General features: G+C 35.5%; 1 protein-coding gene across 9 annotated transcripts in view; it reads left to right on the forward strand.

The window, feature by feature from the left end:
• LOC145296077 (uncharacterized) overlaps nucleotides 1–16,213 on the forward strand; it is a 500,956-nt gene that overhangs the window by 380,317 nt on the left and 104,426 nt on the right. The window lies entirely within an intron of this gene.

The following is a 16,213-nucleotide window of genomic DNA, read 5'->3' on the forward strand; positions in this document are numbered from 1 at the left end:
ACTGTAAAAACATGATAAATGTGCAGATATTTTCTCACACGTAAAAATACACTTGTGTGGTGTGTGTGAGGGGGGGGGGGTTATAAATTTTAGTTTCATTGTAAGTTTAAAATCGATAAATAATTATAATTTATTGTTTAATACTTGTTTTCTTCAAGCCGGCATCAAATGTATTTACATATTAAGTAGTGATGGGACGATTCCAGTATTTTTCCTGATTCCAATACAAGTACCGATTCTGATTCTTTAAAGTAGTGGATCATGTTGCTGTAAACAAACAAAGTGAATTAAAAAAAAATTAAAAGAATCGTTTTTAGTATCAGAAAATATGGGCAAATTTTTCCGATATGGATTCCGATACCCTAACAGTTACAATTTTTCCAGTACCCTATTAATCGTCCCAACACTAATATTCAATAACATTCTTGTCCTCTATGACAATGTAGCCAACGCTGTTTGGCCTCTCGTTTTATGATGAGCCTAGCTTTTTGACCCTCACGTTTCAAATGGTTGTCAACCCCAACTTCGTGGTTTAGTGGAGGATGCCCTTTTCTCTTCCCTGCAACCTCTCTCCCACAGAAGAAACGTTGCGAGCCTGTCTTTGTTTTATCATTATTTCCATGGCAGGTGCTCGTCTGAGCTCCAATCCCTCGTCCCCCCTCGCCAATCTTTCACGAGAAACACCCGTCTGGCTGAACTACTGTCAATAATTTTCCCCACTCTTTATCTGTGCCTAAATCCAAACGTAGATTCCATGAGAAAAGCTTCTTTCTTAGAACTGCATGCCAGTGGAACTCTCTGCCGCTTGCCTGTTTCCCACCTGACTACAACTTGGACGTCTTCAAGTCCAACATAAACAAACTCCTGACAAACCGCCCCCTTAAGTAAGACACTCTATTAAAACCCCTAATACTAATGATTACTACAATACTATCTTGTTGATTGCTGTACACGCAATAACCCTTATCCCTGAGTGGCCTTCGGACTTTGATAAGTGGTGACCCCCATGTAAAAAAAAAAAAAAAAAAAAAAAAAAAAAAAACTACCTGAGATAAACTGTTTCTCATTACTGGCACCTTTCTCTGAGCACGATATAAATATAAATGAACCAAACCACAATGACAGTCGAGACACTGAATATATTTTGTCAAAATCTAAATTCTTTTTTAAATCCACCCATGTGAATGTATTTTGTTTTCTTCAAATGCACAAAAAACTCATTTACATACTTAATAACATTGTTATCCTCCATGGCAATGTAGCCAAAGCTGTTTGGCCCCTCTTCCTATAATCAACATAGCTTTTTGGCCCTCGCGTTACAAATGGTTGCCGGACCTGGCCTAGACTCTGGTGGTTGTAACGTAATATTTGCATGGAGAGTTTACATCAGCTAGTGAAAAATAAAATGCTGAAACGAATGACATTAGTTTAATTACTTTTTTTTCCCCTTAACTTTCTCAGTTATTTTAAGTACTTGAAATTGTATAGGTTCTCTTTGTTTCTACTTTCTTCCTGTGGTAGCTTAACATGACGATCTACAATGTGTCACTAGGACACTCGACCAATTGCATTCAAGGACAAAAAACACACCCAATTGTTTAACAAATAATGAACTTGATTGTATTCTCCTTTTTTTTTTTTTTTTTCTTTTTTACATTGTGTGTGTATGAGAGAGAAAGAGAAGTGGATTTGACCATGGTAAAAAAAAAAAAATTGTTTTTGTGCAAATATTGAATATACGCAAGCATATTTCATTTTCGTCTGTAATAGTCATCTACAGACACAGGTTTTGTCTCTACAATTTTTCAGTTTGGCTAGACGTAACAAGATTCAAAACTATAACCACAGTGACTGACGTCTGTCATTATTATTTCATATATATATATATATATATATATAAGTAATGGGGCGATTCCAATATTTTTCCTGATTCCGATACAATTTTCGATTCTTTATAAATCTTTAAATATTTAACTATAAAAGTGTTATTGTCTCCCGATTACTGTAAAAACACATCTTAAATGTCCCTATATTTTCTCAAACGTAAAAACACACTAAAGATTTTAGTCTTACTGAATGTTTAAATCAATAAATATTTATTTTGTTATTATTACAAGAAGTGAAAGAATTTTTTTAACCAAAATCAAATAAAAAAGATAATTTAAGGAATCAGTTTTTTCATCGGAAAACAGGCTCAAATTTTTCCGATACCAATTCCGATACCCTAAAAAGCTCCGATTTTTCCGATTCCAATTAATCATCCCAACACTAATATATATACACGAGATTTTATGTATCTATTTTCAGTATTTATGTCAACAGTGCTCAATATGTGAGTAGAGCTTTTGAAAATATATATTGCAATAGCCTGACAAATCCTAACGAGGAAGAAACATGAAAAATTCTGTGTAGCTTAATTGCCATATGTTTTTTAAACTTATTATATAAATTACAAAAATACATTTATGGGAATTAAGCTAAAATGCATTACCACTTAATAATTCCCCACAGGATAAAACATGGACGCCTCTGTCGCTATAAATACATTTTTATAATAACTATCTAGCTCTACTCGCATATTGAGCACTTTCGAAGTAAATGCTGAAATTCGATGCATAAAATATCTTATAAGATTTTATGTGGGTATATGAAATAATCATATATATATATATATATATATATATATATATATATATACACACACACACACACATACAGGGTGTCTCAATAAAATGTATACACTCTTTAAATTATCTCAACTTGCTACATGAATACGCTATGCCACGTTCCCAAGAGATGTTTAGAAATAAAAAAGGGCACTTCCAGCAGGATGCACTTCCCCACTATCATCATGACGTAAGAGCACATCTTGATAGTCACCTGCGAAACAGATATTTAGGACGAATAGGAAGTATCAAGCAGTGTCTACGCCCACATGATTTGACCCCACCCCCTATTGTTTTTTTTCTCTTGAAGGTGGGTAGATAGGGGTATGTTAAACACGGCGTTCACGCAACAACACAAGCTACAATGAATGAGCTGAAAGTAACCATTGAAAGAAGATGTGTCAACATACCAATTGAACTGATTAGGAACGTTTTCGATTCAATCAGTGAGCGTTGTCAGCTGTTCATGGATAACAATGGGCAATAATTTGAACACTGTTAATAATCAGCTGGTTTCTATATTTGTTATCAATATTTTGATGTATGAAACTGTTCTGTCTTATATAATAAATGTTGGTTTTATGGTCATTTAAAGAGTGCATACATTTTATTGAGACACCCTGTATATATATATATATATATATATATATATATATATATATATATATATACGTTTTATTTTTTATTACCGTATCTTTCTGTTAAGTTACATTATTGTTTCGGCTACACGGCCGTTTTTTTGGCCATCTGTAGTATCCTCAGACTTTTACTTTCTTTTATATATATATATATATATATATATATATATACAGGGAGATGGTGATTAATAAAAACTGAAGAAAGTGCTCAATACTGTTGTAGAGCAAATATGCGTTTTATTTTTTATTACCGTATCTTTCTGTTAAGTTACATTATTGTTTCGGCTATACGGCCGTTTTTTTGGCCGTTTGTAGCGTCCTCAAAACGCATATTTGCTCTGCAACAGTATTGACGGCCAAAAAACGGCCGTGTAGCCGAAACAATAATGTAACTTAACAGAAAGATACGGTAATAAAAAATAAAACGCATATTTGCTCTACAACAGTATTGAGCATTTTCTTCAGTTTTTATTAATTACTATCTCCACTATATCTATATACACACACACACACACTTTTTATTAGTTTTATGTAAACATTTATATGTCGCCAAACATTCATGAGAATGTTTTGGTCAGCCAGTTACAAGTAAGTAGAGACCTCTTCAGGCGATATTGCTTATACAAAAGTGAAGTCCATAATGTGTATCGACATATAAATGCTTATGTAAAATAAACGAAAAGTATATCTTGCCCTACTTCGGTATTGAGCACTCTTGAATTAACCTCGTTAAAACTTCATCCGTTGCTTCACCCCCGGAAAATATCAACTTGGAATTATATATGTACATAAGTTGTAAATAAAAAATCAAGCTCTGTAAAGATGGCGTTCAGTGTTTACATAAAGACATTGTAGATATCATTTAATATCAGCGGCTGTCCTGTGGCTCACTAATGAGAGCTGCCAACTATCAACTAGAGGGCTGAAGGTTCAATCTCTGGTTTGGGATGGGTGCTAATCTAGCTGCATTGAAGAGCTGTGATAGAACGAAACTGTCTGTTGATGACTCTACTCCCCCCCCCTTATCAGATTGAGCATGGTTGTTAAATGAAATCACCTTCTGTTTCTTATGTTTTATTTTTTTTTTTTATTTCTTTTGGTATAATTTAATATTTGGTCGATTTTGTAGCAGTGTAGAGATCTATTAACATTGAAACCTTCGTTAATTACCTTAGGTTGTTCTCATATATATATATATATATATGAAATAAAATGGAGGTGGAAGGACCTGGATACTCAACGTTTCGCCCGATTTATGCGGGCTTCTTCAAGAGGGATGGTCATTGACGAGAGAGTCGGAGGATTGGGGCTATATATAATGATGGGGGAGAGCAGCGTGTTTTCCTTATGTAAATTAGATGTTATATATACATGTATATACATTTTATGAGAGAAGAACTAATTAGAGTAAACTAGTGTAGTGGATTACGTCTAAAAGATAAAATATCGTAGAGATTAAAAATTGTGTTTGGAAATATAGCGGTGATAGATTAAATAAATAAAATGACACGAGATTACGAAAGAATATATATATATATATATTTATTACATTTTCACCCCAAACAAGGCACATTGCCACTTTGGTGTAGGGGTCTACTATCAGGAACAACAGTTACTGGGGTACTATGTCGGGAGTTGAGCAGCAAGATGTCAGTTCACATTACACTTGAACTTCTGCATGTCAGTACAGTTGGGGAAGCAGGGACCTGGAATGGAATTTCAAAGTCTAGCGGTTCTGGGAAAGAAACTACTGGAGTAGAAAGCTCTTCTACATCTAGGGATCTCTACTGTGTGGGGGTGGGATTTAGCTGCCTGTCGGGTTTGTCGAGGGAGTTTACATCGTGGCGGCACAAGTGCTTGCAGTTCGTCAGAGCATTCACTATTAAAATACTTATTGAACAGGCAGAGGGATGCAACATTTCGTCGATGGGACAGAGGCTGAAGCTTATGTATATATAGTTTCTAGTCCATAGTGTTCGAAGAAGACTCTTCATTTTGGCAATTCATCTATATTTTCGGAGGTAATTGCGCCCCCACCCCCTCCAGGCTGGAGACACAGGATCTGGCAAAGTAGGGGCACTAAAAGTCTCTAGTTTGTATTATTGCTGTTGATACTCTGTGGCACTGATCTCTGGTAGCAATGAACTTCTGACGATAAACATTCTCAAAGCTGACAGTAGCTTTGTGGATAGTGGTTCCAATCACTGACACAGTCCTCCAATTCCTTTCATCTAAGTTCACACCACTGTAAATTGGTCTTTACCGTGTGCTTGTAGCGTTTTTTTTTTGTTTTGTTTTTTTTGTCTGGCCATGGTTTCTCTATCCTTTCTGATGTTCTCTGTGCAACAAGCATCTTGGCATGCAGTAGTCTTCCATGCAGATGACATGACCTACCCACTGCAGTTGGACTCTGATGAGGATAGACTCTGATTTGGCTTGCTTTAGGACCTCAAGATTAGTAATGCGATCCTGCCAATGGATTCCAAGGACGGAATGTAGAGCACGCATGTGGAATTTTTCCATTTTTTTTTTTTTATCATGCATTTATGGTACATTGTTAAAGTCTTACATCCATAGAGGAGGGATGGGAGGATTGTACATTTTCAATTTTGTACTCAAACGTATATTGTGCTGACTGAGCACATTGTTTTACTAAAACTCTGTCTTTGCTAATCCATGCATAGATTTCTTTGTGACAGGAGCCATTAATCAAAGAAGCAAGCGGCCATGCGTTTGTGCTTTGTGTGGCTGTAAAAACGATAAATAATCAACACTCACATCGGAAACGTCTGTCTGTCCTGTGGGCTGAGAAGAAAGAAAAATCAAAGGGATCCAAGATGCTTGTGATCTTTTAAAGCCCTCAATTTCGTACAGTTCTTGCATGGTCACATGACACACTTGCTAATGAGGCATGCTGGACACTATAAAAGCAGATCGCTGGAAAAAAGTTGGGGAAGTGTTCAGACCTGCATACTGTGTCAACAGTGCTCTGCGTCTCACCAGACTTTTTGATACAACTCATGTAGTGAAATTTGTTTTGTATCTCGTTAGATCTTTTCTTTTTTGGTTTGCTACAGCTCCCTACATATTACGAGTGTTCCACATTCTTCAGCTGAGTGTTATTAATGACAGTGGTTAGGGGTTGGAGGTTTGTTTCTGGTACAGTTTGACTAAGGTTGATTTTTAGGTCAAACAGTTTGGAGGCGGTTTAGCATGGGATTCAGCATATTCAGTCGTCGACAAAAAACTTCTTGGATGAGGTCCAGAAGGCTCTCGGTCCTGGCAGTGAGTCGGCACAGGTCAAAAAGGGAGCTATTCAGACGGTAGCGAATGTAAACTCCAGGTCTTTCACTGCGTGGTATATCATGCAAGACAATGGATACCCTCTGTAAGTGTAAGAGTAGTTGCACATGTAATTGTGAGGCAAGGGTTGCGCAATCTAAAACCATACCTCTTCTGAATCAGCACTGCTTGAGTCCAGTGGCAAGGAGAATTGCTAGATGACTGAAAACAATGCCAAGATAAGCGGAGAGCACATACAGCACCTGGAAGTCCCAAATGGTCACCCATTTTAGTACTGACCAGGTTCAACGTTGCTTAACTTTGGTGATCTAACAGGAAATGGTGTGTCAACGTAAATTATGCCGTATGTGAATACAACCCCCCCCAAAAAAAACGGGCCCCAACTCTAATTAGGCCTCGTTTCTTAGTGTTTTGTCTGAGTGAAATGAAACTTTGGTCATAACTAGTTTATTATATTTAAAACATCACATCAAAACACTAGGGTTTTTGGCCTTTTCTTCTCCGTTGACTGTAAAATGCTTAGAAAAACAATTGAATGTCCTCTGTTTTTTTTTTTTTGAGTCAACCTATATATATATATATATATATATATGTGTGTGTGTGTGTTTAAATTTTTTTAAATGTATGTAGAATTCCATTTTATTTTAATTAGGTCCAAATTTATTTATATCTATATTTATGCATTTTTTTAATGAAATATTCTATAATCATTTGATTTCCTTGGTTGGTTGACCCTCAAGATTGTCTGATCTAAACCTCTGTGATTTTTTTCTTGTGGGGATATCTGAAGTCAAAAGTATTCAGTCACCACCCTAGATCTCTTGAAGAATTAAAAACGAGCTATTCGTTCTGAAATTGCTGCTATTCCACCGAAATGATCCATTGAGTTATTGAAAACTTTAATAAACGTCTACAATCGTGTGTTAGCAATGATGTGAAACATTTGACCGATTTAATATTTTAGATTGTATGAAATAAAATGGCGTTCTACATACATAAAAAAAAATATAAATAAAAATATATTTTCTTTATTTAATTGTTATTTAATTATTTTTTTTAAATCAACAAATATGTCAGATCATTTTGGGACACCCTGTATTAGCAGTGTTGCCTGGGATTGTATGAAGAATTCTATATCCTTCTGCCCCTTGCGTGTAACACCGTATTACTTTTATTATTGTTATTTAAAGATATGAAAGTTGTAAATTTAGGCTTTGATCCCCTTGAGGCGGACTTAGTGTTTCCCAAAAATAAACGTCTTTAAAATTTTAAGGAGGCTTCTCCCCCCCCCCTAGTTTCCTTGGGTAAGGAGAAAGCACGTAGAGATTTGAGCTTCCCTAAGGTGGTTATTATAATAAGATTGTCATTATAAAAAAGGAGTTGTTGTTAAAATATGCCTATTATTATTATTATTAAAATATGGTTATTACTATCGTCATATTATTATTTAAAGATGGTTATTATTATTATTATTATTATTATTATTATTATTATTATTATGAGATTTTAAAAATATTGTTATGATGATTATAAAAATGTTTATTATTATGTATATATTAATACGATAGCATGTGTGTTATTTTCTGTGTCACACTTACATCCGGGTTGTTTAATTGTTATGTATTTACATTTCTTGTAATAAATAATTTTCCAAGAATTCTTCATAAGGTTTGGTTTCGGTTTCAATTATAGATGATGGCACTAAAGTCATTTAATTTTTTTTATAAATGATTTTACTAAGAATTCTTCATAATTTTGGTTTCGGTTTCGATTATAGCTAATTGCTCTCCAATAATCTATTTTTTAAAAATAATTTTATCAAGAATTCGTCATAAGTTTTGGTTTCGATTATAGCTGAAGGAACTAAAGTTATATATATTCATAAGTTTGAGATTCGGTTTCGATTCAAGCTGATGCACCCAAGTCATATGGATATTTTTTTTTTATTTTTGAAATCGCAACTTTATAATATATAAAAATCGCTAGAACATTAACTCTATAATAAAAAATCTGCAAGAATTAAAATATCATTTTTAAGCGTACTTCATGACCGGGTTTTATCGGGCGTTCGTGCTAGCTTAGATAAATATTTTTGCAGTTTTAACAAAAGTGCTAGAATGCTATCAGAGCGTCTCCATTGACACTGAACATCTACAGAATGCCAACATCAATATATTACATATGAATGTGTCTCCCGTGGAATTTCCACAGGTCCTGCTAGTCATTATTATTAAAATATGGTTATTATTATCATCCTAGGATTATTAAAAGATGATTACTCTTATAACATTATTATATGACGATTATTATTATTGTACAATTATTATCATAAGGTGGTCTATTATTATCATAAGATTATTAAGTCTTGTCATTGATAACCGGTAGCAAACAGTCAAAGGAAAGACTTCAAAGTGTTCAGTTGAATTTGCAGGTAATAATAGATATTACGAATATAACAGATGGGTTTGTATTACTGTACACATAGATTCGAAAAAGTTGTCAAAAAACAAATATAGAACAAATAAATGTTATCAAAGGCAAGATAAGTTACTTTTCTACCTAACTGGATATAATTCACGTGTTTTTATTCAGTGTAACATGTTTATTCAGCTCGAAAAACATGCAATGTTTACTGATGTATTGGAAAATTCAAAATGGCAGCCGACTGTCTCTCGGAGAGGGTACGTTTGGGAAAAGGTATTATAAATAATAAACTAGACAAAATACTGTTAGAAAACAACCGAATACATGTCAACTTATGTCACGGTAACATATATTGAGCGAATTTCTAACAGTATTTTGTCTAGTTTATTATTTATAATACCTTTTCCCAAACGTACCCTCTCCGAGAGACAGTCGGCTGCCATTTTGAATTTTCCAATACATCGGTAAACATTGCATGTTTTTCGAGCTGAATAAACATGTTACACTGAATAAAAACACATGAATTATATCCAGTTAGGTAGAAAAGTAACTTATCTTGCCTTTGATAACATTTATTTGTTTTTTGACAATTTTTTCGAATCTATGTGTACAGTAATACAAACCCTAACAGATCATAACATGAATACGCTTCTATTTTGACTCTCTCGCTAGTGGCTCACAAGCAATCAACTGCCTAGGAACAAGAACGGTATAATCAAAAACTGCTATGATTAGATGGCACTACAAATCAGACCAAACCGTTTTCAAATGTTGAGAGGAGGACTAAACGGTGCCGCCTGGCTGTACTCTATCCTTATTTTCATGACAAGTGCTCGTCTGAGCTCCAATCTATGCCTCCCCCTGCCAAACTTTTACAAAAAAAATACTCGACTAGCTACAACCACTATCAAGAGTTCCACCCCCCACTCTATCTCTGCTTAAATCAAAATGCAGATTCCATGAACAAAGCATCTTTCCTAGAACTGCTCGTCCGCGGGACGCTGTTCCACTAGCCTGCTTCCCGGCCAATTACAATATGGTAGCCTTCAAGTCCAATGTAAACAAGTTCTTATTGAGCTGTCTGTCCCCTTAAATAATCCAAATTCTACCCAATCCACACCATTAATGATTACTATCTCTTACATTCATTAACCTTTATCCTCGAGTGGCCTACAAGACTCCCTTGTATCAAAAAAAAAATGTAGCTCCACCTTGTCTATCCTTTACTACGCAAGAAATGTAGCTTAAAATATTTCACAGAGTTCAATAATAATGCGTAAATAGATGGGAGGCGGACGTATAACCACGTGCTTCAAAGACCCGAAAAGAAGGGAAATACCGTAATAGTGGTTAATTATAAAACGGAGTTATCTTTCCTGAAAGAAAGAAAAAAAAAAAAAAAAAAAAAAGAAAGATTTCTCTTAGCATTAAAAAAAGGTCTTGTTTTTTTAATTTTTTTTTTTTTTAATACTTGATACAAAATGATTTGCAACCATTTTATTTTTCTCTCTCTCTTTTTTTTTTTTTTTTTTTGCTTCTTTATAAATCCTTTAATCATTTCTATTTCTGGATGGCATTTTCCCACACTGCTAAGATTTTATGGAAAAGAAAAAATTGTCTCATAGAGTTGTGGTTTAAAGATCAATATTTCAATATATATATATATAGAGAGAGAAAGAGGTGAGGGGTCGGATTTGTCAATCACTGATCCCAATTCTCTTTCCGTTCTCTCCCATCTCCACCACCTCTCCCGGTGATGGGGAATAGGAGAAGAGGAATCCCCTCCTTTTCTGCTAAAACATAAGTTTTTTTCTTCTCAGATTTCTTCAGGATTCTTATTACAATCAATATTAGATTTTTTTTTTTATTCCATCTGCTTCGCTTGACCCAAATTTAAACAGAATTTTAATTTTTTTTATTTCATTTTTTTGTTTATTTTATTTGTTTATTTTTTATTATTTCTTTTCTTTATTTCTTTTTTATCATTTATTTTATTTTTTTTTTATTTATTTATTTATTTATTTTTAAGCCATGGTGTTATACAGGATGTTCAAAAGGTCACTGAAGGGTTTTGAACATAGATTTTTTTTTTTTATCTTTCTGTAATTTTAACACAATCTGACCAAAATATTAGGAAATTAAAAAAAAAAAAAAAAAAAAAAATGCAAAATCAAACATTTATGAAAAATAATGTCTTTTAAATGTTGCCCATTTTCAGCTTCGCATGTTTTGTGCTCTTTCCAAAATATTCATGACCCTCATCACACATTGCAGAATCTCTGGATTGCGATTTAACTCCCTTTGTTCCTGATGTTTTCCTTTAATTCTTGCAGGATTTGTTAACATAGACTCTTTCTTTACGATGTGACTGTGATACCAGGGTCGTTTTTTAATGTGGAGAAAAGGAACAAAAATAAAAATTGTCTCAGTCGTGAAGGATTTCTCCTCCACTGACAGAGAACAAGAAATTGAAGTGCAGCATCTGAGGAACAGATACCACACTTTGATCTTGTCCCAAAGGCCATGTATTACTGTTGCCACTGCTAGAAGCAGCCTAGCTTATCCTACCTTGACAGAGTACAAAATAGACTTCATAGCTTAGCGTGGGGGGGGGGCATTTCTCTTTCCTGCAACCTCTTTCCCACAGGAGGGACATTGTGAGCTTTTGTTTCATCGTTATTTCCATGGCAAGTGCTCGTCTGAGCTCCGCTCTCTGGTCACCCCTTGCCAATCTTTCACGAAAAACACCCGTCTAGCTGAAACCGCTGTCAATAATTTCCCCCACTCTTTATCTGTGTCTAAATCAAAACGTAGATTCCGTGAAATATGCTTCTTTCCTAGAAATGTACGCCTGTAGAACTCTCTTCTGTTTACCTGTTTCCCAGCAGACTATAACTTAGTTGTCTTCAAGTCCAACATAAACAAATTCTTGATGAACCGCCCCCCCTTAAGTAATATGATTTACCAAATTTCCATTACAAATGACTACGATATCCCCTTGATTACTATACACTCGATAACCCTTATCCTCGAGTGGTCTCCGGGCCTTGATGAGTGGTGACTCCTATGTAAAAAGAGAAAAAGAAAGTTGGTTAATGTCCTAATTGTTGAAATAATGTTAGCATGACGTTTTGTCTTATTGTTTTCAAACAATTGCGTTTTTAGGAAGTTTTTTTTTTTCATCACGTGATTCAACAAAGAAAGAAATGCGAAACAAGCAATACAATCTTTTAAAGAATGAAAATTGATTAAAAAAAAAAAAAAAATGGTCCTTTCGCTATTTTTTTTTTTTTTTTTTTTTTTTTGTGCTCTTCCGTTTTGTTAATGTTATGGGCATTATCATTTTGAATAGTATTGTATTTTTGACAGAGTTCCTCAATGAACAAATATTGGATCACGACTCATTACCGGGTTGCAAAGTTAATGTTACATGAATATTGAATAAGTAAAGCTATATAAGACCACCATCGTTGCCATCTACATGAAATATATATAGCGGTGGTTCCCAACCTGTGGGTCACGACCAATGCCAATTGACTTTGAGCCGAATGTGGATGCCATATAAAACACTGTGAAAAACACTGATATGAAGGCAAGGTTTCTGTTTACTATTTAATGTAAGAAACGTTTTCCAAAGATGGAAGGGCGCACAAGTAGATTTGCTCATCAGTGTGTCGCCTTCTTTTTCTGTAAAAGTTTGGGTATTTTTCCATGTGCAGACGAAATTGCGTTGAATTTATTACATGTAATGTCTGTTGGGAATATTGCTATAGTGTAAGTATTATGGTGTGCACTTATATTGAGTGTCATCGCCTTCTTCCGTAACAGATTTTGCGGGGAAGGAAGATAGATAGAAAGAAAAACCAAGGGAGAGTTGTCGTACAGGCGATGATAATAAGCAGCCACCCTTCCCTTATCTCCTTTCTGTCGTTTTTTTTTTTTTTTTTAATTATTATTTAAACCAATTCAAGAAAGAATGCCTGACTCGCATTGTCGAAGTTGTGTAAAAAAAGATCGATTTTTTTCGACCCTCCCTTGTTTTAAACGTTTATGTATTTACATAAAATAATTGACCTTTTTTTTTGTTTTTTTTTTGTTTTTTTGCTAATTCTCATATTATTCTAGCGAGACATTCTTTCAGATGGTACCAGTCTCGATCCAACACACACACACACACACACACACACACACACACACACACACACACACACACATCTTTATATATTAGATTATTCAAAAATTAGAAGAAACTCCAACTGGATTGTTCAGCATACAGTTTCATGAAACTACTGATGTCACAAACCTTTCTTCATAACTTCTTGTGTATATCCGTTATTATAAAAAAAATTTTAAAATTAAAGATGTTTTTATTTTTATTTTTTGTAAAAGCCTTTGCAAACTTAAACTATTACTGTTGGTATTTTTGATTTGATTTCTTCAAGGAAGATTCGATCGAATGGAAGAAATTGTGTGAAGGTTGTACTGACGGGGCACCTGCAATACTCGGCTGTAAGTCTGTCCTCCAATCGTTGGTTTAAAAACTGACTCCAGAAAAAAATGATTCGCTACATGATTCACAAACAAGTATCAGCTTACTAAGACCATTCGAAAAATGCCCAACAGTGAATAAAGCAATAAATGTGATTAATCAAGCTCATTTGGAACGCGGCCCTTCAAAGGTTTATGACAAGATTTGGATTTCAACACATGAATCACTACTGTTTCACAAAGGTGTTGGATGAGAATTTTTGAATTGAGAGGAGGATTGCAAATATTTATCACTTCTCAAAATGCAGCCAAATATGAATCATTGTTTACGGATGGACTACTAGTGCACTTATTGATCCGTGCTGAAATAATAACGTTATTATTCAGAAAACCATTCTAAACATGGGGAGGGTGTTTGGTACCTATTCTGTACTTAAACTTTATAATTTAATAAAGAACAGATATTGTATAACTTTAATTAAACTTGAAAATACTATTTTCCCTCTATCTCTCCTTCCCTCTCCCTCTATCTCTCCTTCCCTCTCCCTCTATCTCTCCTTCCCTCTCCCTCTATCTCTCCTTCCCTCTCCCTCTATCTCTCCTTCCCTCTCCCTCTATCTCCCTTCCCTCTCCCTCTATCTCCCTTCCCTCTCCCTCTATCTCCCTTCCCTTTTCCCCTTATCTCCCTTCCCTTTTCCCCCTTATCTCCCTTCCCTTTTCCCCCTTATCTCCCTTCCCTTTTCCCCCTTATCTCCCTTCCCTCTTCCCCCTTATCTCCCTTCCCTCTTCCCCCTTATCTCCCTTCCCTCTTCTCCCTTATCTCCCTTCCCTCTCATCTCCCTTCCCTCTTCCCCCCCTCTTCCCCCTTATCTCCCTCTTCCCCCTTATCTCCCTCTTCCCCCTTATCTCCCTCTTCCCCCTTATCTCCCTCCCTCTTCCCCCTTATCTCCCTCCCTCTTCCCCCTCATCTCCCTTCCTCTTCCCCCTCATCTCCCTTCCTCTTCCCCCTCATCTCCCTTCCTCTTCCCCCTCATCTCCCTTCCCTCTTCCTGCTCGCTCCCCCTCTCTCTGCCCTCTCTCTCGCTCTCTCTCTCTCTCTGCCCGCCCGCTCTCTCTCTCTCTGCCCGCCCGCTCTCTCTCTCTCTCTGCCCGCTCTCTCTCTCCCTGTCTTTTCCACATAGAAATATCAACTTTGTTTGATGCACTCTTCATGGAACCTACAGATGGCTAAGGAATCATGATAGACGTTTCCTAGCAACCAGGTAAACAACCTTTTAAAGGTAAACAAACTCGTTGGTTACGGTTGCTTTACAGCTTTCTTAGCACGCGGAAATTATTAGGAATGCAAGAAAGAGAATTGAAAGCGCAAGCACTCTCTGCATACTAGTTGAGGATATGTCCTCGGCAGTCAGTCTGACAGAGGAGAGAGGCGCCCCCTGTTGTGGTATCTTCTGGTCTTGATCTGTGGGGCTGAGGAATGATTCTGAGCTGTTCTAGGTTTACCTTCTAGCACTTTGAGGTGGGGTTAGTTTATTGCTGCTCGCCTGAAGCGCCTCTAGTGAAGAATGCCAGTTGGGCTACTTAAGTATACATATATATTTTAAAAAAGGGCATTAAATCTTAAACATCAATTTATTTTTTTGCTAGTGTATATATATATATATATATATATATATATATATATATATATATATATATATCTTGCATAATCGCGTTGACACACTGGACGTTGAGCCTTGTTAGTACCAAATGGGTGACCATTTGGGAATTCTAGCCACTGTATGTGCTCTCAGGTATTACTTCCTCCGTTGCGGATGGGGCTGTGTTATATAAATGAGGAACTTGACACATTAAAATTATAATAGGAAGCGTTTTTTTTAGCGATGCGATGGTAAAGAAATATTTCGAGAATTTATGTCTTCATAAAATTTGATTGCCTCCATTTTCATAGAAATTAAATTTTTCCTATCTATTTCTATTGATTTTGAATCCCCCCCCCCCCCGAGTGGGAATGAATCTGTTTTCTAACTGATTACACTTCGGTTGAACATTAAAGAGAAACTTATATAAGTTATGATCAAATGCATTTTTTTAATCTTTTATTTGCAACAGTAAAAAAAATTTAAAAAAAAAGGGGCAACAAAAAATAACGTTTGATGTAGGTTCATTTATTTTCTTTGAATTCAAGCTTGATGTCTCGTTCATTATTAAAATGGCTATCAAATCGAAGACTTTTTATTTTAATTTACTATTTACATTTTTATCCCAAAACTTTTTCCATGGGAGCATCTGAATACTTAGATAAGGTGGAACGATAAAATTGCCGCCATAGAAAAGACATGATTCCATTTCCGTTTGATGAAAAATGATTTTTCTTTTTTGTTGTTGCAGACGATCTACTAGTTGGCCAGTTTTGTACAAATCCCAAGAGTGATAGGAGCCTTCTATCATGTCCGAAAGTGACACAATATTTAACGAGCGAGATCAGTGATGCGCCACTGTACAACCCATGCTCTCTACTGATCCAAGTTATATTGTCACTTGGACATAAGGGGCTACTATTTAGGACCATTCCTAGGAAAGATTAACAAGATGTTGGTTTACATTACATTTGAACTTCTGCATATCAGTACAGTTAGGGAAGCAGGTAGCAGAAAGGGAATTCCAAAGTCTAGCTGTTCGAGAGAAGAAACT

The sequence above is a fragment of the Euprymna scolopes genome, chromosome 16, assembly GCF_053919585.1.
Source record: "Euprymna scolopes isolate OS-2025 chromosome 16, ASM5391958v1, whole genome shotgun sequence".
NCBI lineage: Eukaryota > Metazoa > Mollusca > Cephalopoda > Sepiida > Sepiolidae > Euprymna > Euprymna scolopes.